This window comes from Meleagris gallopavo, chromosome 3 (genome assembly GCF_905368555.1).
Source record: "Meleagris gallopavo chromosome 3, MGAL_WU_HG_1.1, whole genome shotgun sequence".
Lineage (NCBI taxonomy): Eukaryota > Metazoa > Chordata > Aves > Galliformes > Phasianidae > Meleagris > Meleagris gallopavo.
Window position 1 is genome coordinate 34,008,914 of NC_139406.1, and position 23,095 is coordinate 34,032,008.

Sequence of the window (23,095 nt, forward strand, 5' to 3'; positions counted from 1 at the left end):
AAGAGTCTGCCCTCTCTAGGACAAGATCAGCTCCCAAATTAGGCATTGCCTTCAGAAAGCATTTCCCTCTTCCACAGAGAAAGTTTAGAGAAATTAAAATACCACATGTGACTAGTCTGAATTTCTAGCTCATTAGGAATGCTTAATCATATCAGTATGCTGGAGATTTTTCTATGATACAAATTCGCCTTCTATCTGCGCAACTTTTTCAGCCTTATTTTTTAGTGTTTCAGTTTCTAGTCAAAATATCTTCTTTAATTTAGGAATGTCACAGAAAACTGTTTCTGAATTTGTATTTGAGAAAAATCTGGAGTTCATTTGCATGCGAGGCAATAAAGCACTACATAACCTCTTACAGCATGTTGTTCATTTTAAAATGTGTTTGCAAGGAGCTGGACGTTTTCTACGGCTTGCACTTCCAGTTAATAGTATTTTTTTTTTTTTTAAACAGCACCTGGAAGTGCCAGTCAAATGAAAGCTGTTTCACATGCAAACAGAAATCTTCTTTGTAGAAACATCCACAGTATTGATGAAAATAAGGCATCACTTGTACTCAAAACTCAAATTTTCTACAATATGATGTATTCTCAATACAGCCAGCTAGATTTCACATACTTGTTTTCACTTTTTGTTCGTATTTTTTTCAGTTGTTTGCATTACAAATTTTAGTTTTGGAGCAAACATGGAATTTTCTGTTCTATGGATTCCTCTGAAAGTCTTTAAAATATAAGCCACACAGTTTTATTTCTTGTCTCATATTTGTTAAAAGTTTTATTTTACTAAACTGGATAAGCTACAATATCAGTTTTGATTTTCTGCTCTTTTGGTTTCCCTTCTCAGAAATTACTCATATAAAAAACATACTGCTTTTATATTTTGGTATCAAAGAAACCAAGGAAATGTCATCTTGTATTTTTAGCATAATAATCTTTTTGTCATCTGCAGACTGACTCTTAGTTTTTAGTTGTGCTTGCCAAAAAGTCTGGAATTTCTGGTTGAAAGTGTGGTTTTATAGAATAGCCACTCATTTTATTTAGGTTGGTAGGTTTTGTTTCCTTGTAAGTCAGTTCTGTTCTCTGGCATGTTGCATTTCTAGCTATGGATGTTTTCATTCTTTCTCTATCTTTAAGTCTTATTTTCATGTCTCTTTTAAAGCTGCAGTTTTCCTGCTAAGTCAAGTTCATTTTTGAAAGTAACGTTGCTGTGTTCAGGTTCAGTTCTGTCATAAATAAATTTCTTTTCCACCTAATCCACATTCATGTGATTTAGCTGCATTACTTAGTTGCTTACCATAACTCAGGGGCCTTATGGTGAAGCTGATTTCACATAAATAAAAGTGGGTTGTTTCCTGACTAGGAACTTCTAAATATCACTGAATGAATCACAGAAATTTCCAACTGGCCATCAGTTTTTTCAAGAGCAGACCAGAGGAACTTATATCTTTGGAACAGGCAGTTGTGTTGAAATTAAATAAAGCTGGAGGAATGCTATAGAATTTTGTGTGAATATTTTTTTTTGTTTTAAGTATTTATTTAGAAAAGCTTTCAAAGTCATTTGAGGGAGATCAAAATGGATGAACTGAAATTAGTAGCTTCAATGTTTTATAAATAAAAAGCCTGTTGTTTTGAAAGTATTTTTGTTTTCATTTTTTTGTTCTATAGCATTGAAATAGAAGTAGAAATCAAACTAAGACCTTTCAACTAGCCCAAAATAAGATGATGTATGGAATTAAAAATCTTACTTGCTTCACAGTGATCCAGAATAAGCTCATCTTTTATAATCCTTCCTCCAGATTCTCTCCCTCCATAGAGTTGTGTTGTTCTGTGTTCTATCAAGTGACTGTTCCTGTGGTATTAAATGAAGACCTGTCAAGCTTCTTGGGAGGGGGTGAAATGATGGCACCTCAGATACCCTGGGAAAAAAAAATTGAAATGTAGAAAAATAGGCCTTGTAAGTTGGAAGATGCAAATGGAAGCATGCTATTTTGAAGTACTCTATTTCTGTCGCCATATAATTAGCACGCAACACAAGTGAATATGGATAAAAACCATGGACTCTGTCTTGGTGCTAGTTATAATGCACTTAAACTGACAAATCACATCACTTTGGTAACCCAGAAAGCAATTATTCACTGACATTAATGACTTATGTGGCCAAAACTAATACTGTTTTAGTACCTAAAGCTCGTGAAAGTGGAGTAATTTGGTCTTCAGTCTGTTGATTCAGTAAAGCAAATTGAGTAATGGATATTCTCTTTGAGGATTTCTTTCATTTTAGGAGATAACTCAGAACAGGGAACTATCATGGTTAGATACAACAATTAGTCCCTCTGATGTACCTTATGAATCTACAGGCAAATCTTGTTAGATTCAAGAAATTCATAACACTCATTGAATTCATAATACTGGAGATTGTTCTTTAGTGTTGCACTGCAGTAATTTTACATAAAATTTGATATTTCACTTGGCTGCGTCCAGATGTTTCTCCATCTTAGTTGTTTTCATAAAGAACCTACAGAATGCTGTGTTGTTTGTTTGCAGGTACTTATCTGAGTTTCCTTCCAAAACCACTCTATTAAATCTGACCACATTTCAAATCATCCCATTCAAATTTCTGAAATCTTGATGTGGATTGTATTATTTGGAGAATCTACTTCTATTGCTGAATATCTTAGTAGTGATATAAAGGAATCCTTGCATCAGGTTTTAACTTGTCCTTAAAGAAAACGGAGACATTCCTCAGGTGTTTTTGTTATCTAGTTTTTAGGTTCTACTTTCTTATAAATTAATGGTGTTAGTTCCTGAAATTATCCATCATAGACTGTGCTGCTATTTTCTTAAGAATTTGTTGAAATTCTCCTTGCTTCCTCAATTTTCAGACATTTGTGTTTCCCCTTTTCTGAGCCATGGAATTTGCTTTATGCTGGTATCATTGATACTACACTTTGAACTGCTTTTGCTTGATTGACTCTGCCAAACTTTTTCCACTTACAGATCTTTCTGCAACAGATTTTGATGAGTTTTAGTGTATTTTTGGTTTCAAATGATTTTACTACATTCAGATCAGTTCAGCATCTTTGGCAGAGCACTTCTGTAGAAAGTAATTGAGCCTGACATGATAAAAATAATTTCAATAAGCGCATACTATGTCATACATACTATTTGTATCAGCAGTTTAGTTTTGACATTTTATAATTCCAAGTAATTAATTTTACAGTCTTTTGAAATATAATTTGTAATTCTGATGGCCATTTTTGAAATAAATACAAACAGAACAAAAATTGACCCCCCAGAATCTAAGAGACCTGCTTAAGGTTATCTGAGCCAAACTAGAGAATCTAGAGATAGGTCTTAGAAATTCACCTTTGAAAACAACAGAGGAAAGAAAAAAAAGAAGAAAAAAAAAAAAGATGGATTCTACTAACTATTACCCTTCTACATGGTCAGGTCACTTTTATTGCAGTGCATGGCAGGCAGTTGTTTCACTGTCAGACTTCTGCAGAAGAGTCTGATGCATTCATTGTGCTTAATTCTTCAAGGAAAAGTTTAGGCTATACATTTGGTCAGAGTACGGTTATTTCTTTCACGTCGGATATTTTCTACATCTAATAGGACAGGATATGGTAAACAGAAGAAAATATACTATGAAATATGAGACAAACATATCAGGCATTTGTATTATCTATAGATGATGAAAAAACTCGTTGGCAGCACTTCCGTTTTCTATTTCAGCTGTTTTTCAAGGTTCATTAATATGAATCTTTCTGTCCCATTTGGCTGACAAATACTAACGTCTGGATCTTGATGCACTCGGCATCTTCTCCTTTTACTAAATCATTCATGAATGTTGCACTACTTTTAGTCTCTTTATTCTGTCAATGACTGTGGTAAAAATAGAAATAGAGCTTTTTGATTTCATTTCAGCAATTTGATGCATTCACAGTTGATGCAGATCATTAGCTCTTTTAAATGCATAAGGCATGGACCTTAATTTTACAGTCTTGGAGCTTTAAGCCTTTTGGAAGTGTTTGCACTCCTATCTTAAAGAAATAACTTCCTTATTTCTTCTTTGAACTGAAGGGAATCAATCTTTCTACAATAGTAGATGCATACCTATAGAACAATTGTATTTAAATTGGAGAGGATCTCAAAGAACAAAAGAGTTATTAGGCAAAACCATAATCAATTAAATTAATGTATATTCTATTTATAGGAAAAATACAATAGTACGTGATAACATTTAACACTATAAATAACACAAACTGACCCAAGAAGCATAGGGAAAACAATAACCATTGTCTGTATCATCACTTTCAATTAAAAGATAATGAATCTGTGTTTATAAGTAGTAGAAAGAACTTAATCCTTCAAGACAGATGATGAGTAAGAGCTGCTGAACTAAAAGCAGGGGAAAACATAAACCAGAATAAATTTGGTAATAAATGCCATCTCATTTAAAAATTAGAAGAAAAAAAGGTACCTAAAAGGAAAAGAGTTTGTGCTAGAAACAATGAATCTATGAACTTTCCTAATTTCATTGCCTCAAAATATTTATTAACAGAGATTTGGTATTTTCTGCATTACAGAAGCATTAGGAATAAAACAAGCTGCACTACTGGGGTATTAATTATTTATGTATTAGCATATTAATGCATTAGTAAATCTATGCATGGGTTGCACAAGTCTTAAATTGCCCTAGGATGTTTCAATAGAGATTGCATTAATGTTACTGAATAAAAATAAATACATAAATGCAGCAACAAATCGATCACTATCAAATCGCTTAAGAGTATAGTAATATGAAAAGTTTAGTTTAGGGTGAGTTAGCTTTTATATGTCAACATTATTTTGTCTTACTCTGTTGTTAAGCCACTTTCATGATTGTGTCGAAAATATAACATGTTGGGTTTCTTTTTTAAATCTGTATTTAGTGCCAAATGAATTTAAAAAGAAAGTCAAGAAAGGGAAATGCTTAGATAGCAAGAAAAATAGAATTGATAGTGCAGGTTTTTGCTCTTGAAGAACAAGCAGCTGCTCCTCAGTAATTTTTCTTTTTATAGAATTGAAAGAGAAGAGCAAACTCCAATAGAAAACCTTAATTTGAATGGTGTGAAAGCATTTTTCACATAAGAAGCAAATTGTTTTTTGAAATGTGTTTTCTTTACTCCACTTTCCTTTAATGAGAACTTGCCCTTTGACTGAAATTCTATAAAACATTAATGCAGCAACTTATCTCCTATGAAAAGGCTGTAATAGTCACATATTTCTGAACTCTAGAGGATCTGATTTAGTTATGGCATCGGAGAGTTTCTACTTAGTTTTGGAACCTGCACAGAAATGGAGGATGGGATAGCCTATGTTATTAAGTGATTCTGAAATGAACTTAGGTAACCACAAATTTTGTGGCAGAAAATAAAAGCACTGTTTTCTTTGCTCTGTGAGGAGGGACTTTTCACAGCTTTAATAGTATCTTCTTTTGTATAAGCAGTTATATTAAATGAAGATGTATTTAAAAAAAAAAAAAAAAAAAAGTGAAGTGGAATGCCATGACATCTTGCCAAGGTTTTATGTATTTGATACTGAAATTGTATTATTTGTCTTTTTTTTATTCATGTGGGAATATAAAAGCATGGATGAAGAGATGTATAAGAAATATCTCTCTTTGGCTTTTTTTTTTTAATTTAATATTTATTAACTGTAATCTTGACATGCTGGGTTTCTAAATGTATATTGAAAGAGCTCACTTGAACTGCATGGTGAATCTGGAGAACTATTGTCCTTCTCTCACATTACCTCCCCCTAACTTGCTTTCTCACTCAACCAATTCTCTAGTCTTTTTTGTTTTCTTACAGTTTGCAAACTCAATTGTATCCATCTCTGGCTACTTTAGTATCCCACTATAGCAATCATTCCATGTTTTTGATTGTTCTTGGCACCCTTTCCTATACCTGCTTTGTTTTGACTATCTCATTTTTGAGATGGAATAGGCAAAAGAGAACTAGAAACATATTTTAGGTAGGGAGACATCATGGATCTAAGTAGTGTGCCATAAGGACATTGTGTGCTATTTCGTGCTGTGGTGTTTTTCTAGAAATTCTTAATATTTGCTGAAGTGTTTGGCTATCACTGAATGTCAGTAGGGTATTGCAGGGGCTAACTATCATAACTACAATCTTTCCTGGTGCTTGGTGTTTAAGAGCACATCTTGGTATATATCTAAATAAAGCTGTGTGTTTTCTTTGGTTTTGCTACATGGACATTATTTCCTGCGTACAAATGCTATCAATGTGCATTGGATATGTCCATCTTTAGCTTATTCATGTGCCTGTAGAACATCAAAATATTTATGGTGCAATTTGATGCCTTGTGTGGACAGAGAAATCTGCAGGGATTATGGCTTTCACAGTTTCTAGAGATCTGAAAACGATGTGTGGAAATGAAAACATTTCTGATGTAGTTTATAGTGCTATATGAAATGCTGATTTTTTTTTTTTAATTTAGTTGTTAGCAAATAAGTTAGGAAAAAAAACACACAACTGGTGCAGAAAATCTCTGCTGTTAGAAGGCAGTTACTAGCAAAGATGTTCTCACCTACTGCAGTCTTAATTCTGAAAGTAGTAGCTAAAAACTACATATAGCTTTGAACTCAAGTGTTAATAACAACTGAGATGGTAAAAATGTAATTATTGCATCTTGTTATACTATCACCTGTGCAGCTGTGAGGTGTAGACTGAATATTTTGTCATGTTAAATTAGAAGATAAAAGTAGCATTGCAGAACCAAGTCTGTTAAATGAGAATTTAAATCACTGCAGCTGAAGTAGCAGTTGTTAAATCTTCCCATATTCTAGCCAACAAATCATTTCATGATTATCAAAGCTTGATTTTTCTGGACGTAGATCACCAAAACTGGCAGTTGGGTGCTATCTTCAGGGAGCGTTTGGCCTGTCAGGCTTGTGCACAATTCCATAATGCTCCATGAGGAGTGATAGTCACAGGAACAGAGCTGTCCTGGAGAATGGAGCAAAGGAAAACTTCCCGTCCTGTTGCCAGTGAAGACCCTCTGCACTCCTCTTGATTCTTGCGAAGCCTCTTAACTTTTCTATGGCCAGTACTCAGCCAGCAAGGGAAAACGTGTCTACTTTATTTGCAAATGGTTTTTGCGACACCTTCATTTTTGGAGCGATGTGGTAGGGGATGACATGTTCTGTTGTTGTCTAGAAGAGAAATCAATTACGGTGATTGTAACTGATCTTTGTGTAGGAAGAGTTTATTTTTTCACCATCTTAAGACTTTTACGTAGACTGAACTTCTGAGGGTACCCACTTGTTCTATGATTATTACTGAGATAAAGCAATCAATGGAGTTCACAGGAGTTTGAGATTTGCAAGTTCAGAAATGAAAATTTAAATTTTGCTTGGAAGTCCAAAATTTTAGCCACATCTCAGATGACATTTTCTGTATTTACTCTATTTTACTAAAGTTGATTTCCGATAAAGTGAAAACTTAATTGCATTGAATTATTTTAGAACACCATATAGGTCTCTATGAGGAAAAAAAAATTCATGCTTTTCTGTTATCATTATTTACACTAGCCTTTTTTATATCACAAGCTGTTTAATCCGGTAATCCTCAAAACACATCTATAGATTCAGATTTAAGAATGTACGTACTTCTCACATTGTGATTTATAAATTGAAAACAATTAAAAATTTAGCCACCTCTTTGATACTCTCTGGTAAGTTTCTGACATTGCTGTAGAATAGAGTTAATATTAGCCTTTGACAACTGCAGTCACTCTTGTAATAGTCACAGACCAACTGAGGCTGGAAAACACATTCAGAGATTGCTCAAAACAAGTTCGGCTAAAGCCAGCTGCCCATGTCCAGGTGGCTTTTAAGATTTCCAAGGAGGAGATTCTACAGCCTCATCAGGAGCAGTGTAGAAGTTGTTCCCAATGCTCAGATGGAATCTCCTGGGTTCCAGTTTGTGTCCTCTGCCTCTTGTGAGAGATATTCCAGTCACTGGTTGTCTTCGCTGCTCTTTGCTACACTCATTCTACAAAGCTCATGTCTTTCTTGTAACCTACTTTCTTCACAAATATTCTCTTCACCATCTTCTTTGACATTTAAATGGCTTATTCTAATGAGTTCTCTTTCAAACTGTCATTTCTTTATTACAGTTGCAATACTAGGACCTGTACTACTTTTTACTTTGGTGCTGATTGATGCATAAATTTGGGTTCTCCTTTCTATGATTCTGCAAATGCACATGAAGTAAAATGAAAAAGTACTGGTCTTGAAATTAGGGTAGGTCAGTTATGCTTCATGTCAACCAAGCCTCCACAGTCCAGAATTGAAACTTTGTGTCTTTTAATTGCCATAAACAAAGAAATTTGCCAGTTCCACCTAATAAGTGTCAGCCCAAAGAAAGCAATGGTGTCCTATATAAAACTAGGCAGCAATGCTTTAATCTGCCAGAGACCAGCTTCCTTTATCTCAGAATTGCTTTCTGAATTGCTCCCACTCTTACATACAAAACAGCACCCATACTCCCCAACAACCCCACTTCTGATTCCCTGTGTTACTGCTTATTTATGTTACGTAGCTGGTTATTGCTTCCTGAATCTGAGGCACTCTCATTTTGAAGCTTTTATTTTGTGTTTAACAATAAAACTTATTGGCTCAAAATATCATTATAAGCTATCAATTGAATTAAAAACTAATATTTTTCTTTATTCAAAACTAGACTTCACTGGCTTCAGAAAATAGTAAGCATAGACTCTAAAAGCAGTAATGCAAACTCCAAATTTTAGTTCGTAATATGTCACTATTTTTTATGAATAGAAAAAGAGTGAGTGTCATGTATAGCCTGGCATTGAATTTCTTGAATTGTCTTCTGGTGTTTATCAGGCAGCAGACTGCGTTTCATTCCTTGATTTTTATTTTTATTTTTCCTCCTTAGTTTATTTGTTTTATATATGGCACTAGCTGATGAATATAAATTAAATATTGAAAAGAAAATCATATTTAGAAAATTTATGTTTTGCTCTTACGTGGAATATTGAGTAAATCTAATACTGAATACTGAAATATTATTTGAGGATTAGTTTTGGAACATAGGGTAGCAATGAAAATGTGGTATTTTTATCTCATGCACCTTATCCTCATTTTAGAAATTAAATAATATTGATTTTCAGGATAGAAAACTCCAAGTGCAGCAGATGTACTCTGAAGTATGTTTCCTAGTGAATTTCCTTGTATCAACATGGAAAAAAATTAACTACTCTCTTTAAACACCGCTTTATTATTGTCACTTTCTGGAGCTTCTTTCTTTCAGTTAGTAAAGCAGAAGCCTAACTTTACTAATATGTCTAGCATTTATTTCTTATTTATTTTCTTTCTTCATTACTGTCGCATCTTGGTGACAGCATCCTCCTCCTGAGTGATTTATTCTGATCTCAACTGCCAGCAAGATGATGCTGTGAACAGTGATATAAAGTAAAATAGAAACGGGTATCAGACACTGTGTTAACTCAAAAAATAAGTGCACAGTAATCTCTTCTGTTTCTGCAAACTCGTGACTAATACTGTAACTGCTGCAGTTCTTACAGTCATCCACTCCAACACCTTCAACCAGAAGAGTGGAAACCACTCAGAAGGCTTGGAGTTGGAAATCTACCCAAATGGAAAGTGAATCTACAACAAAATTCTCTTTCCAGAAAAAGCTGTAACTTCTCTCAGTATCCCTTCAACATATGTAATATGTCAGCAACAGCAATCAGGTGGAAAGGTCTTAAACTCCTTTACATTCGGTATCTCAAATCTCTATGGATCTATAACAAATTAAGAAGTTCAAAAACACTATAAGCGTAATACAGATATTGTATTGCAGTTTGAAATTCTCTTCTTAATTATTAAGCAACTTCATTCCACATCACTCTTTCAACAACTCTGTTTCAAGGCCAGGTTGGATGGGGCCCTGGTCAGCCTGGTCTAATACTGAATCTGGAGTTTGGTGAACCCTGCCTGTGGCAGGTGGGTTGGAACTTAATGATCCTTTGTGCCCTTTCCAACCCAAGCCAGTATATGATTCTATATATTACAAAAGTTATTAAAGATCAGAGGAAACAAAGGCTCAAGTAGTTGAACCACGACTACAACCTGAGAAAGGGATCAGCACAGTGGTTTCACCATCTACCAGCTACCCTTAAGCTGAGACAGCTAATGACAATAATAATCATCATCATCATCATCATCTAGATTTAACTTAATGAAGTATTAAAGGTAGAAGCAAAACCAATGAATTAAAATAAGATGTTATATTAAATTCACAGGTAGAATTGATGGCTGTTCTGTGACTGTTGGTTTTGTCCCCTGAGATATGAGATACAATCAGCCTGGAAGGCTGTGACTTCACACTGCATAAATTTTCCTGCTGACTTTTCTTTAGAGACCTACCTGTCTTCTCTTCCTTGAAGCCATATCTTCTCTCCACAGCATCCCTGTCCTGAATTTGTCTTTCTATGTAAGGGGATTTCCCTCACCATAGATTCCAATGAGCCACAGTCTTTGCTATCTTTCTTTATGTTTTGCTTGTTTTTCGTTGTTGTTGTCTTTTGTCTTGTAAGCTTGATAGTCCTTCTGTTCCTTCCTTTTGTTGGTTTAGAACAAGATGCAAAAGTCAGTATGACTTCACCCTGCATCTTTCTTAATTCACTTTTTTTTTTTCTTAAGGTACTTTCTGATCTCTCTATCTTAGACATCTAAAAAAAAGAAGAAAATAAAGTATGGTTCAAATATCTTAGGAATGCTGTGACTTAGATAATTGTGTGGCAGGGAATGGCACAGCTATTTGATGACTGTGTCAGCATGCAGTTTTTCCCATGCATCATTTCCTACTGAGAGACAGGCTACATTAGCTCAGTCACCTTAGGATGGTTTTGGTGTGTTACAGACTTGAGCTGGAAGTGCTGTCTGGCACTGCACTATGTGTGTTCAAAATTAATTTGTAGTTCTTATGCATGTTGCCCATGCTTAACCTAATTCATACACCTTATTACCCTATACCTCACCTCCTATTTTTGTACATGAGTGCGGCTATTTTCTATACAAATATACACAGGTCATTATGAATCAAACCAGAATCTTTCAAGTCTATTAAAAAAAATGTAAATCTATGTTAAAAATTTTGTGGCATACATTGGAAATCTGCATGGTCTTTTTTCTTTTAGTAATCCAATCTCATTGTTTTCTACTGTCACTTTTCACTGTTAATGTTCGTTCTGGCATAGTAGCAATTCCATAGTGGTGTATCCCATAAAATTTATATATAATCTTGTTTCAAAGTACCAAAAAAAAAAAAAAAAAAAAAGTGATCCAAAATTATAGCAAAGTATTTATATTTTTTACAATCAGCTCACTATCATCTGTTATTTACACTAATAGTAGAGCAGGGTTTTCATGGAAACTAGATTTTTAATATGAGCTAAAAGAAGTCTAGGCAGAAGAGTGTTAGGTAACATTTGCAGTATAACAATTCTAGAGGATTTTAAGTATCTGCAGTGGAACATACAGGAAGACACATGATGATCCTATCACAGTTTATATACGTATTATATATATATGACTATAAAACAAATGATAAGTAAATCACAGAATCATAGAATGGCTTAGGTTGGAGGGAATCTTAAAGATCGTCTAGTTCCAAGCCCCCTGGCATGGGCAGAGCGGCCAACCACTAGATCAGGCTGCCCAAGATCCCATCCATTCTGGCCTTGAATACCTCCAGAGGAAAATGAGAGTTCTTACACTTGCATAGAAGTCGGTGATATGATATTTTACCTCTCTTCTCATTTTGGTAGAAAGTATGGACCAGAAACACTGAATATCACTAGTGAAAATAACTGTCCCTCTCCCTCACCTAATCTTCCAGAATTGTTCAATTAAGAATCTGCCTAGCTTCTCAGAACGCTTCCTTATTATAAATAAGGAAGCAAAGAAACTGCAGCAAAGAAAAAGCAAGTAGCAATCATGTCTTGGGAGAGCATTTGAATTTCAAGATAAGACTAGCCTTGTTATCACTTGCCGTTTGCTTTGAAGGAAGTACAAGGCATGCTTCAGTGCTTCAGTGAGAAAAGTTTTCTAAGTTCACAATTTTCTGAGGTGGTTTTTAGAAAATTTCTTGAATTGTTTTCAGAAAGCCCTTGCTAATGCATTCAGTACTATTCAGGTATTTCTGAGTCCTTGTTATTTGAAAACACTGAATTTCATCACATCCTAAAGAATCTCCAGAATTCACCAGAAGAGTTCCTCTTCCAGTATACACCCAGCCGTTTTTCATTCAAGTAACTTAAACTCAGAATCATGATGGCGCATACTGATTTAAAGGTCTATCCTTAGTATTCTAATGCAAGTTTACTTGCCAGGGAAGCTTCTTAATTCTGTTTACAATAGGGTATGCTTTGGAATGATTTGCAATTATTTAGAAAAAGAGAATGTGAAGTAAGAAATTATGCGCTGAATGAAGTAATTTTAAGAATTGCAATTCTTTGAGCTGGTTTAGAAAACAATTCAGTTGAAACTGAGAATAATTTGACTTCTGAATCTGAAGGAATCTGAAGAGTTCACCTGATCTGCTGCTCAGTGTTGTATGACCAAGAATATCATGTCTTCTCAAAAGCTTTCAAAATTCTCTGTATTTTTTCCTGTGGTCTTAGGCACGTGTACATTGGTGAAAAGTACATCATAATATTTGCTTAATCAATGTGCCTATTAAAAGATGGTTCATCTGTGCCTGTATAAATGCCTAAAAAGATGTTAAGTAGGGCCCTTTAGAATGTCATGTACCCTGTGTCTAGAAAGTAAAATTAGCAAATTAGAATCACATACAAAGGCTTAACAGAAAACATAATTAGGCACTGGAGCACAGTGGTCATTTAAACTCAGTGTCACTTGGAATATTTAATTGAAACTTGTCCAGTTCCATAAGAAAATGGGTTAAGTTGGATGCAGTACAGATGATCTGAGAAGTTCATGTTGTTTCTTGTATTTTAAAATTTCAGTAGTCATCAGCCAGTTTAAAATGTGATGCACATTGTTATATTTTGGAAAAAAAAAAAGTGTATTCATAAAAGACTAAATTATGCAGAAATTGAAGACTGTCTACTACTCGCTCTTCTTTTACTGTGGGATCTTCTTTTTCTTGGGAGTCTTGGTAACAGTGAAAAAATGACAAATAGATTAGAAGGTGGAGGAAGGATATTAAAAATCTGAAAGTAAACAAAATGCTATTTTGCATAGCTGTAAGAGTTCAAATGCTAATGTGAATGTTTCTTGTTGACACAACAGACAAAAAAGGTAAAATCACAGCTTGAGGTAATTAACAGAAATTTTGTTTTTCTAGAAAGTTTATGAGCTCTAAATGAAACCGTTACCTGAAAATTAATCTTACATTAAAATACTTATCTCTCTCATTATGTTGTGTACAACATTATTAAAATATTGGAGAAAGACTGAACTGCTGCATCCAGAGCATGGACATGTGGAGACCAAGCTGCAAAGGAGCTTTACTCTCCCATATGTCTACTTTTCTGCATTTTTGAAATGTCTCTCATGGACCAATTGCCATTGGTTATCCCATCACTCTCAGTTTTGTCCTCAGCAGAAGGACATCTTGTGGCATTGAGGGACATGGGTTTAGTGGATTCAGTGGGATTGGGTAGGCAGCTGGACTTGGATGACCTTACAGGTTTTTTTCAAATCTTAACATTTTATGATTCTACAATTCGGTGATAGAAAACATCCAGAATCTCAGCATGGCTGAGACAGGCTAGTGCCTCTGCACCCATTTGGTCCTAACTCAGCTCCAGCAGGACCACCTAGAGCAGGGTCCCCAGGCCCATGGCCAGGCAGCTTTTGGAGTTCTCTGAGGATGAGATTCCACAGCCTCTAGGCAGCCTATGCCAGTGCTTGGTCATCCACACAGCACAGAAGTGCTCCTGGTGCTCAGAGAGAACCTCCTGTGTTTCAGTTTGTGCCCACTACCTCTTCTCCTAGCACTAAGTGCTACTGGAAAGAACCTGGCTCTGTCCACTTTGCATCTTCTCTTTAGGTATGAAATTGATAGCATGTTGGTAAGGTCCCCCTGTGTCTCCTCTTCTCAAGGCTGAATAGTCCCAGCTCTCTCAGACTCCCCTCATAGAAGAGGTGCTGCAATCCATTCATCTTTGTTGCCCTTCGTGGGACTCTATACAGTATGCCCATGTCTCTTTTGTTCTGGGGATTCCAGAACTGTACAAAATACTGTGACCCGATCAGTGCTGAGTGAAGGCATTGCCATCCTTGATTTATTGATGGCAATACTTTGCCAAATGCATCTCAGGATACTGCTTTTTTTTTGCTGACAGGGCATATTCCTAATTCATGTTATGTTTGTCATTATTAAACAGGGTATACTGCATAGCTGGTATGAAATGTTTAGATTCTTATTCCTAAAAAATCAGGTATTATTTTAGTGAGTCAGGGGAGTTGGTCTAGATGGTCCTCAGAGGTCCCTTCTAATTCTAAGGATTCTATGATTCTGATTCTATGATAGGTACTGCCAAGATCAAAAAATTACAAGTTGTACTACTAGTAGTTTAGTTTGTAGAAGGTATGCACAATCATATAGTAGTAAATTCTTCTTTGAGCATGTATCCGTATGACAGTGTCTGCTGAAACACATTACTGAGAGAATAAAAACCAGATAAGTAAATATGTTCAATCCTTATTATGTTTTCTAACTATACAGTCTTGGCTGCATTAAAATATTCAGAATTAAGAGGTGAGATTGGTTTAGGAACAGTGATTTCTATAGTCTGTATTTTTTTTTATTATTTTTTTTTTCTTATTATTATAAGTTTGGATATTTCAGGAATAATGTTTGTATAGCAACAATGTGCCCTCATTGTTCTTCTGGTAACATATCAACATCTATTGCAATGAGCAAAACCTGATCATGGATAGCCTTGGAAAATGAGGAGAGACTTTGTAAAGAGACAGCTTGGGTGGGGGAAGGAACAGGGGAAAGTAAGATCTTCCAAATAAGCTTTTTGACAAATGACAATGAAAAATGACAATGACAAAAGGGCTGTCAGTAACTGACAAACATAACATCTTTTAGTGTCCATTTACTACTTTCTAGATATCTTTTAACCTACCAGCCACTGTTACAAATTAAAGACTAATGATTAATTCTGTCTCTCAGTGAAAACTTTGTGCCACAAGAAATATCAGCATCCTCAAGAATATGTTTTATGGGTACAAAACAACATTATTTGAGACAAATGCAAAAGAAGGCTCTGAGTGAGAGCTAAACTATTAGAGATATTCTTTGCCAAACACATTGCTTATGATTAAAAAGAAGTTAAAATCATTGTTGCCTAATGAACTGGTAGTTGAAAGACTCCCAGGGAAAGGAAAAACGTAAAAACTGAGGTAAGAAAATCTAAAACAAACAAACAAACAAATTAGAAAAGGTGAAGCAATCCTTGTATCCTAAGAGCTTTTCGTTTTAGTTTCTAAAACTTGAAATTTCGCAACTCTTTAAGGTATTTTAATGCATAGTTTGAAGGTACTGCACCACTGGTGATTAGCAACCAGCTAATGTGCCAGAATGTGCATTAAAAGGGATGACATTTGCACCACCAGAAACTTACCTAAATGCAACTGTTTATTACTTATTGACTCAGGTCCTTAATTTCCCCATGGTCTGGCAACCTTAAACTGCTCACTTGTCTGCTCCTCAATTTTGTGTAGAAAGAAAAGAGCTGCTTTATAATTTTCTCCTTATCAGCCACTAGTAATACAGAGGGCATCAATACTAATACATTATTTCACACATGCAAGTGACTGTAATCTGACTGGCTCAGTGCATTAAGAAAATGCATTGCAGCCCTGTGCATTAACCTTTTCAGAGATATATAAATCCTTACATTAAGAGGATGTAAAGAGAATGTTAGAAGAGTGAAAGAAAGAAAGAAAAAGGAAAAAACCTCACCTTCTATTAAACACTAAAAATATTTTGAATATTAAAATATAGGTTAAAAATATTTGCATTTTAGAAAGGTCTCCATTCTGGAGATGGATAATCTGCTTAAGTCCAAACATTATATACTTACATTTTGTAGTCTTCCAGGAAGTTTCATGCCTGCAACAATTGGTTATTTGTAAGTGTAATATTAATAGATATCCATTAATACTTCAATCCTGTAGATGTAAGTGAATATTCATAATTTCCTTATGAAATCAAGTATATGATACCACATTTTGTTCATTTATTTCTCTAAGACATTGGTAATGCCCTTGCTGACATCATTACACAATATGACTGGTGACTTCCAGGAAAAGAAGCACACATTCCTTTTTTTGTGTGTGTGCACAGCCTTTTCAGGGTTGGATGTTGCAGGTAGAACAGAATCCATCCACGCACTGAGTGTTTTGGTCATGATGCAGCACAAACTGCAGGCATAGGGCAATGCTCAGTGCTTACTGTTTTTGCACTTTAATGACCACAGATGGGTGTTTATAATGTTTGTAACACACCCTCTGTCTGTGTTATATACATATGTATTTATTTTACATCAGCAGTAGCTAATGACAACACAAATAAGGATCTGACTCTGATAAATATCAGGAGCAGTATACGCCCCGTATGCATCGCACTTCCAGGCTAAATCCAAACCTTTAACATGGCTCTGACTGCCTTTTTTTTTGACAGAAAAATTTCCCACATCATGAGATGCCTGAAAGTTAAATGTACTGTTCCCATCAGAGTGTTTTATGCCAAAGAATATGAAGTCATGGGAAATGTGGTATGTTGTGAAATAACATATATTTTGTTACACTTGTTGAAAATCTCAAGTATGCTGTAGGCACTGAGGAAATCACAGAAGTTCCCCTGCTAAGAATGGGGCTTGCAGTTTATGGACAGTGTATTGCCTCAGCCTTAGGTAATAGCCAATATTACTTTTGTCCACTAGTTTTAGTGGCAATTTATTTTAAAAGCGAACAAGAATGAGAAGGAGAATAGGGAGGATGAAAAAGCCTATTCTGCTGCCACATAAACACCAAAAAAGCATACCAAAAAAGTACCAAAAGTACCAAAAAGTACTGATTATACTGAAACTGTGTGTGTGTGTGCAATTTACAAGTGCTTATCATCTTTGCATTTCCTATTTTTTAATTAAAGATCTGGTTGTGTTTATTGTTGGCCTAACATGACATTACATCCTATGCAGGCCTGATGGCAGCCCAGTAGGCTGCCACTGACACTGCAGTAGAGCAAATGCCAACTCATGCCTGCAGGCAGATGGGGAAGTGAAACATGCATGGTAATTCCAAACCATTTAAACAAAAAACTTCTCTTGCACCATCAGATAGAAATATATTAAAGAAAATTTATCCTTTTTACACATTCAGATAAATGTGTTCTGTAATACTAATTACATTGGGTAATGTGTTCAAACAAATATCCAGTAATTAGGGCATTTTGTTGAGGCTGTCTGCTGTGACCACCGATTATATTTAAGCCATTTTGATAGCAATCTTCTTTATTCTTTTTGTAGTGAAAAACTGGTAGCTAAGATAAATATTTGACACATTCTTTTGTGGTTTCTTTTTTCTTTAATTGGTTTTATATATATACACACACACACACACACACACACACACACAGTCAGAGAGAAACCAGCTGTTACTCACTAGCTCACTACGTACTTTTAAACTGAGGGAAGTTAACATCTGTTCTTAGCGTTGTTCTGTCATGTTTCACTTGGAATAGACTGACTTTTCCAATAGATGAAAAAATACACACTAAAACAAAACTTGATTTTCTGCTTCTGATCAAGGGGAATGTACCTTTGCTTTGCTGAGATGCAGTAGCACCTTCCGTATATTTGTAACTGCACTCTTCTGTTCACGTCATTTTGGGTCTTCTACATTAAAACAATTTTTCAGACTTCTATAATGCTGCTCATCTGAAACATGCTGCTTTTGTATATTTTCTGTGTATTAGTAAGCACTCGGTTCTTATAAAGTAGTTTGTCTTATCCAACTATACAGAAAAAAAACCTAGTAATGGAAAATTTGCTGAATTCTGGCAAAAGTTCAAGAAAGGTGTGGATAATTAGAACCAGAGATTGCCCAGGGTTGTGAATTGCACATTCAGTGTAGGCTTCTATTGTTGGAAGAAAACAAATTATAATTTTTCATATAAACTAACTAGGCTTGCAAATCTTGCTTCATATACTGCCAAAATGATTGTGCTTATAAATAGGAGTGATAAAAATATACATTTTTCATACATGTCATCTAAATTTCATGATGCAATATTTGACATTTCACTGGTTATCTGCATACAGCTTACATAAGAAAAATTGCAAAAAATGTGAGTTAATATGTAAAAATGGAAAAGTAGAAAATTTTTTTTGTTCTCCTTCACAGAATATCAGGTGTAGATTGGAATCAGTTGAAATGACTTCTTATTCAGCTTTCTATTTCTGTTCATTTAGCAGTTTATCTCTCCCTTTTAGTTAATTTCTAAAAAAAGTGCAAGGTTTGCTTCTGACACCCAAGGTGTCACCTGAGGTGATGGCAATGTGTATGGGATATTAAATAGGGCATCTCCTGATCTTGCTGTGCTTGGAGGTACCATGTAGCCCCTGAGTTAGGTTTGCATACCAGTAAGTGCCGTCTGGGAAATTTTCTTCAATTTGCTAGTTTCACTGACAAAAGCAAGTCAGGAATTTGAAACACTTAAAAGTGGGAATAAAAATGCCAACAGGGCAGCAAGAAACACACTGGCTTTTGAAGTAATGTGGGTGAACATCCTTGAGGAGCCAAGAAAATAGCAAATTCATGAGCTTTTTTGGCTCTGTTGTTGTATGTTCAGGTAGTTAGTACAACTTGAGCCATCGAGGGCTGCCTGACTTTTGCCCTTCTCATTACTTTCCTGAAGGTACCAATATAATAAAGCCTGCAGAATTAGATAAGCTCTGACCAACAGAACAAGTCCAAAGGGAAGTATGAAGCGGGAGAGGGATACACACTCTACCTCTAGAAAGCCTGTGTCTGTAGTTGAGTATAACACTTCAAGGTTGTCTGTTCAGAGCAGTGAAGATGATTATCAAGTCCTAAAAACTTGATCTGCAAAGAAAGGCCAAAGGAATTAAGTTATTCAAGGAGAGTGAGAAGGAAGAATGATCTTAAGTTTCAAGCACAGAGGAGGTGAATGTAAGGAGGAAGAAGACAGAGGCTCACCTTTTCCTTCACTGTAGTGCAAAAGGTTCAGCTCATGACTTTTGAAAAATCTTTCCTCCTTGAATATGCTTCACAGATTATCTAGTCAAATTGGGTACTCTGCCTACCAAAACTGTTTAAATCCTTTCCAGCCCACTGTATGATTATCTGACTTGGTTCCTGTTACACTATTCTCTCATACCTGACCTCATTCCCTCGATCATTTCTGCTGTTGTATGCTTATATGACTTTCTTTAGCTTCTTTTTCTTCTGTGTATGCAATGATTTTTTTTTTCATCATGGAAAAATACTTTTTAAATCTCTAACCTCATTTAGCAGGAAGCCTACAGCCACTGACTAATGTTCTTCTCAAATTATTTTTTCTATCTTCTCAGCCAATTCTGCTTTGTGCGCTGCACCAAGTTCCAATTCACAGTAGGAAACTACAAATAAATTTCTCTTGTCAAAACAATAAGGTCTTTACTCTATCTTTTTCCTTTTATAGCATTTGTAAAAATCCTTTCTATTCTTACGCTATTCTGCTGTTTCGGTTAACATTTTATTTCTTCTTCCTATGTGTCACTTAGTGAGTATAGTTCCATTCCTGCAATGCATGAAAATTGACTGATTTTTCCATATTTTTCAGGTGATGTTATTTGGCTAATGGCTAAATTTCCCTTCTCTCAGAATAGCTAGTTAACTGATCATCTTAGCTCACTCAAAGCAAAAGAAACCCATTTACAATATGAAACAAGTTGTGTAAATTTTATGAGATAATGCAAGTATAGGATAGTGAATGCATCTATTTGTCTGATATAGGAAAGCTTTGAACACACAGCACTAATGTTGTAGAAACCAAATTGTCATGAGATCTCTGTGTACAGCTCATTGGTGTGTCCCTGTTTAACTTGGTATGCTGCCAAGATGGACACCTCTGTGGATACATGTGTTTGAACTGCTGTAATATTAGAATCATAGACTTATTTGAGTTGGAAGGAACTTTTAGAGGTCATCTAGTCCAACTTCCTTGCAATGAACAGGGACACCTACAGCTAGATCAGGTTGCTTACAGACCTATCCAACCTGACCTTGAGTGTCTCCAGGGATGGGGCTTCCACCACCTCTCTAGGCAACCTGTTCCAGTGCCTCACCACCCTTATTGTAAAAAACTGCTTCCTTATATCCAGTCTAAATTTCCCCTCTTTTAGTTTGAAACCATTTCCCCTTGTGCTGTCACAACTGACTCTGCTAAAGAGTCTGACACCTTCTTCCTTTAGGTACTCTACTTAGTCTCTCTTTAGGTATCTCTTTAGGACAGGTGCTGAATCAGGCCAAGAGTTCTCCTTACCATGTGACACCATGGAGAAGGTTATAAACCTATGCAAAGTTGGCTGAGGGGCAGCTGCTGCTCAGAGTTTGCTGGGCATTGGTTGGCAGGCGTTATGACCTTATGATGCTAGTAACCTGTTGGTTGGTGGGAAGCTGTATTGTTAGCTTGGCATCAGTCAACAGGTGGTAAGTAATTGTACTGCAGATATATATGTTGTTGTCAGTGCATTTTTTGTTTCTAGTTTCCTTTTCTGGCTTTTTTCCAGTTCTTTCCCTCGTGCCGCTGGAGGGGAGAGTGAGTCAAAGGCTTTTTGGTGCTCTGCTAGATGATGGGCTAAACCACAACAATTTGGATGCAGTACTCCAGGAGAGATCTCATCGAGTCAGAGCAGAGGGCTCACCTCCCTCAGCCTGCTGGTCATGCTTCTTTTGATCTCATAACCAGTTCTTCAACCATCAAATGGTCCACTGTCAAATCCACATCTTTCCATGTTGGAGAGAAGGATGTTATGAAGGACAGTGTCAAAGGCCTTTCTGAAGTTCAGATGACATCAGTGGCTCTTCTTTTGTCCACTGATGCAGTGACACCATCATAGAAGGCCACTAGCTTGGTAAGACAGGACTTGCCCTTTGTGAAGCCGTAATGGTTGTCTCATATAACCTCCCTCTCTTCCATGTGCCTTAGCATAGCTTCCAGGAGGATCTGCTCCATGATCTTCCCCAGAAGAGAGATAAGGATGACAGATTGTTAGTTCTCATCCTTTCTACCCTTTTTAAAAATGCCTGTGAGAATACCTTCTTTCCAGTCACCAGGAGACCTTTTCCTGCATTGTGTACATAGTGTGGTTATGATGTGTGGTGGGAGAGGAAGATGTGAACGCCTAGAATTAAAAAGTGGAATACATCCTGGAAATTCTGACCACTAGACTTTTATTCAGAGGGTAGGCATAATCCTGACAGAAAGGCAGTTTCATACTTACTTGTACTCATGGGCTAATCACCAATACACAAATGCATGTCCTGAGGCATCTAACTCTCCTCACATACTCCGTACTGACAGACGAAGGCCATAAGTATGTTCTGGACCATATATCTGCAAAGCAGGATTAGGAACTAACAATCTGATAGTACATGTGTCTGTTACTCTTGCATTTCTCTGCTGAAAACGATGCTCCTGAGGACACTGCAAATGAGGAGAAACAGTGAATGGTTTCTGAGGTTCTTCCACTTTGTTGTGATTTCTAACTACCACAGCAGAGCATTTAGGACTGACAGATTTGCTTTGAAATGACAATAATTTCGTGTTTGAATCTGCCAAGAGCTATTGACAGATCTGAGAGTTGGAGGAGGTGTGAAGAAGTCAGGTTTCATTCGTCAGCCTTGCAGAATTGAACCTGGTGAGCTCACAAATAGGGTAACCATCCACTGAGAGAGGAGTTCTAATTTTAAGAGAAGTCTCCAAAACCTAGTTAAGTAATGTTAAGTTAGGAATGTAAGGATTAATTTGAAATTGAATTAACATTATTTAAGGAAAAATGAAGAAAAAAAAAACATGCTTTTTTAAAGACAGTTTTTTATTCAGGAGTTGACATTAAGTTTTTAATTTGGTAACTGCTTTAAAACCATAAAAGTACATTCACTCTAACTTGTTAATTAGGAGCTTACTCTTAGTAAGCGATTAACAAACTTGAGTCATCACCCTAGTCAGTGGGTATCATTTTTTACACAAACTCACTCATTTTTAGCCCCAGCTTGTCAGCTGCCACTGGCTCTGGAGGCATGGACTGAACAGAGCTGTCAGCCCTCAAGATTCACTTGCAACATGTTTGATATTTGGTGTCTTACTTAACGCCTCAGTTCCTGCATTGTTATTATTCAAGAAACTCCATTCTCCGTACAAAAATGAATTCTCAGTTGTGTATTGTTGGTTTGTGGGTTTTTGGTTTTTTTTCCCAAATGTCAGGCTTGAAATATAGACCTTGTACGATGGAGGGAAAACAAGAGAATGTCACTGTGATTTCTTTTCACTCTTATTTTATTGGAGGAAGTGAACAAGTCGGTTTTTAAAGTATTCGTTGTTGGTAGTACTGTAAGTAGTATTGACAATTTGTTTTCTTGACCTATTTATCTCCATCAACAAGGGCAGACAAAATTTAATAGGCTAACTACTAAAATTGGTTTCTTTAGATAACACATGTTAATTTAAAATACCTTTATTCAATGTAAGACAAGATTAATCACAGGTAAACTATTGAGAAGAAACATTTTGCTATAGCTATGTGGAGTCTATGATCTGTTTCCAGTAGACAGATTCCCTGTGTTTGAAAGCCTTTCTGAATTGTGTCTGGAAATGGTTTGTTGGCATTATGCTGGATCAGTGCCACATCTCATCATGCCCTTCAGGAGGAGCATAGCTATCCATAAGGTTAGTTATGTTTCTCCAGCCAAAGGGCCCCCAGGAAAATAGTGACAGCCTATAAATTATGTGAAT

The 23,095-nt window shown here is 35.9% G+C and overlaps 1 protein-coding gene and 1 long non-coding RNA gene across 3 annotated transcripts in view; one reads left to right on the top strand and one right to left on the bottom strand.

The window, feature by feature from the left end:
* LOC146544659 (uncharacterized) overlaps window positions 1–19,369 on the bottom strand; it is a 28,342-nt gene extending 8,973 nt beyond the window's left edge. The window contains exons 1-5 of one of the 2 annotated variants that reach the window (XR_014882383.1): window positions 19,297–19,369; window positions 19,091–19,182; window positions 16,158–16,186; window positions 10,459–10,763; window positions 1,742–1,912 (exon numbers count right to left, since the gene is read on the bottom strand). This is a non-coding gene — a long non-coding RNA (uncharacterized LOC146544659). The remainder of the gene's footprint in view (window positions 1–1,741; window positions 1,913–10,458; window positions 10,764–16,157; window positions 16,187–19,090; window positions 19,183–19,296) is intronic. The other variant, XR_014882384.1, reaches the window with a different exon arrangement.
* Window positions 1–23,095, top strand: part of GABBR2 (gamma-aminobutyric acid type B receptor subunit 2) — a 444,892-nt gene that overhangs the window by 137,278 nt on the left and 284,519 nt on the right. The gene's annotated exons all lie outside the window — the stretch shown is intronic.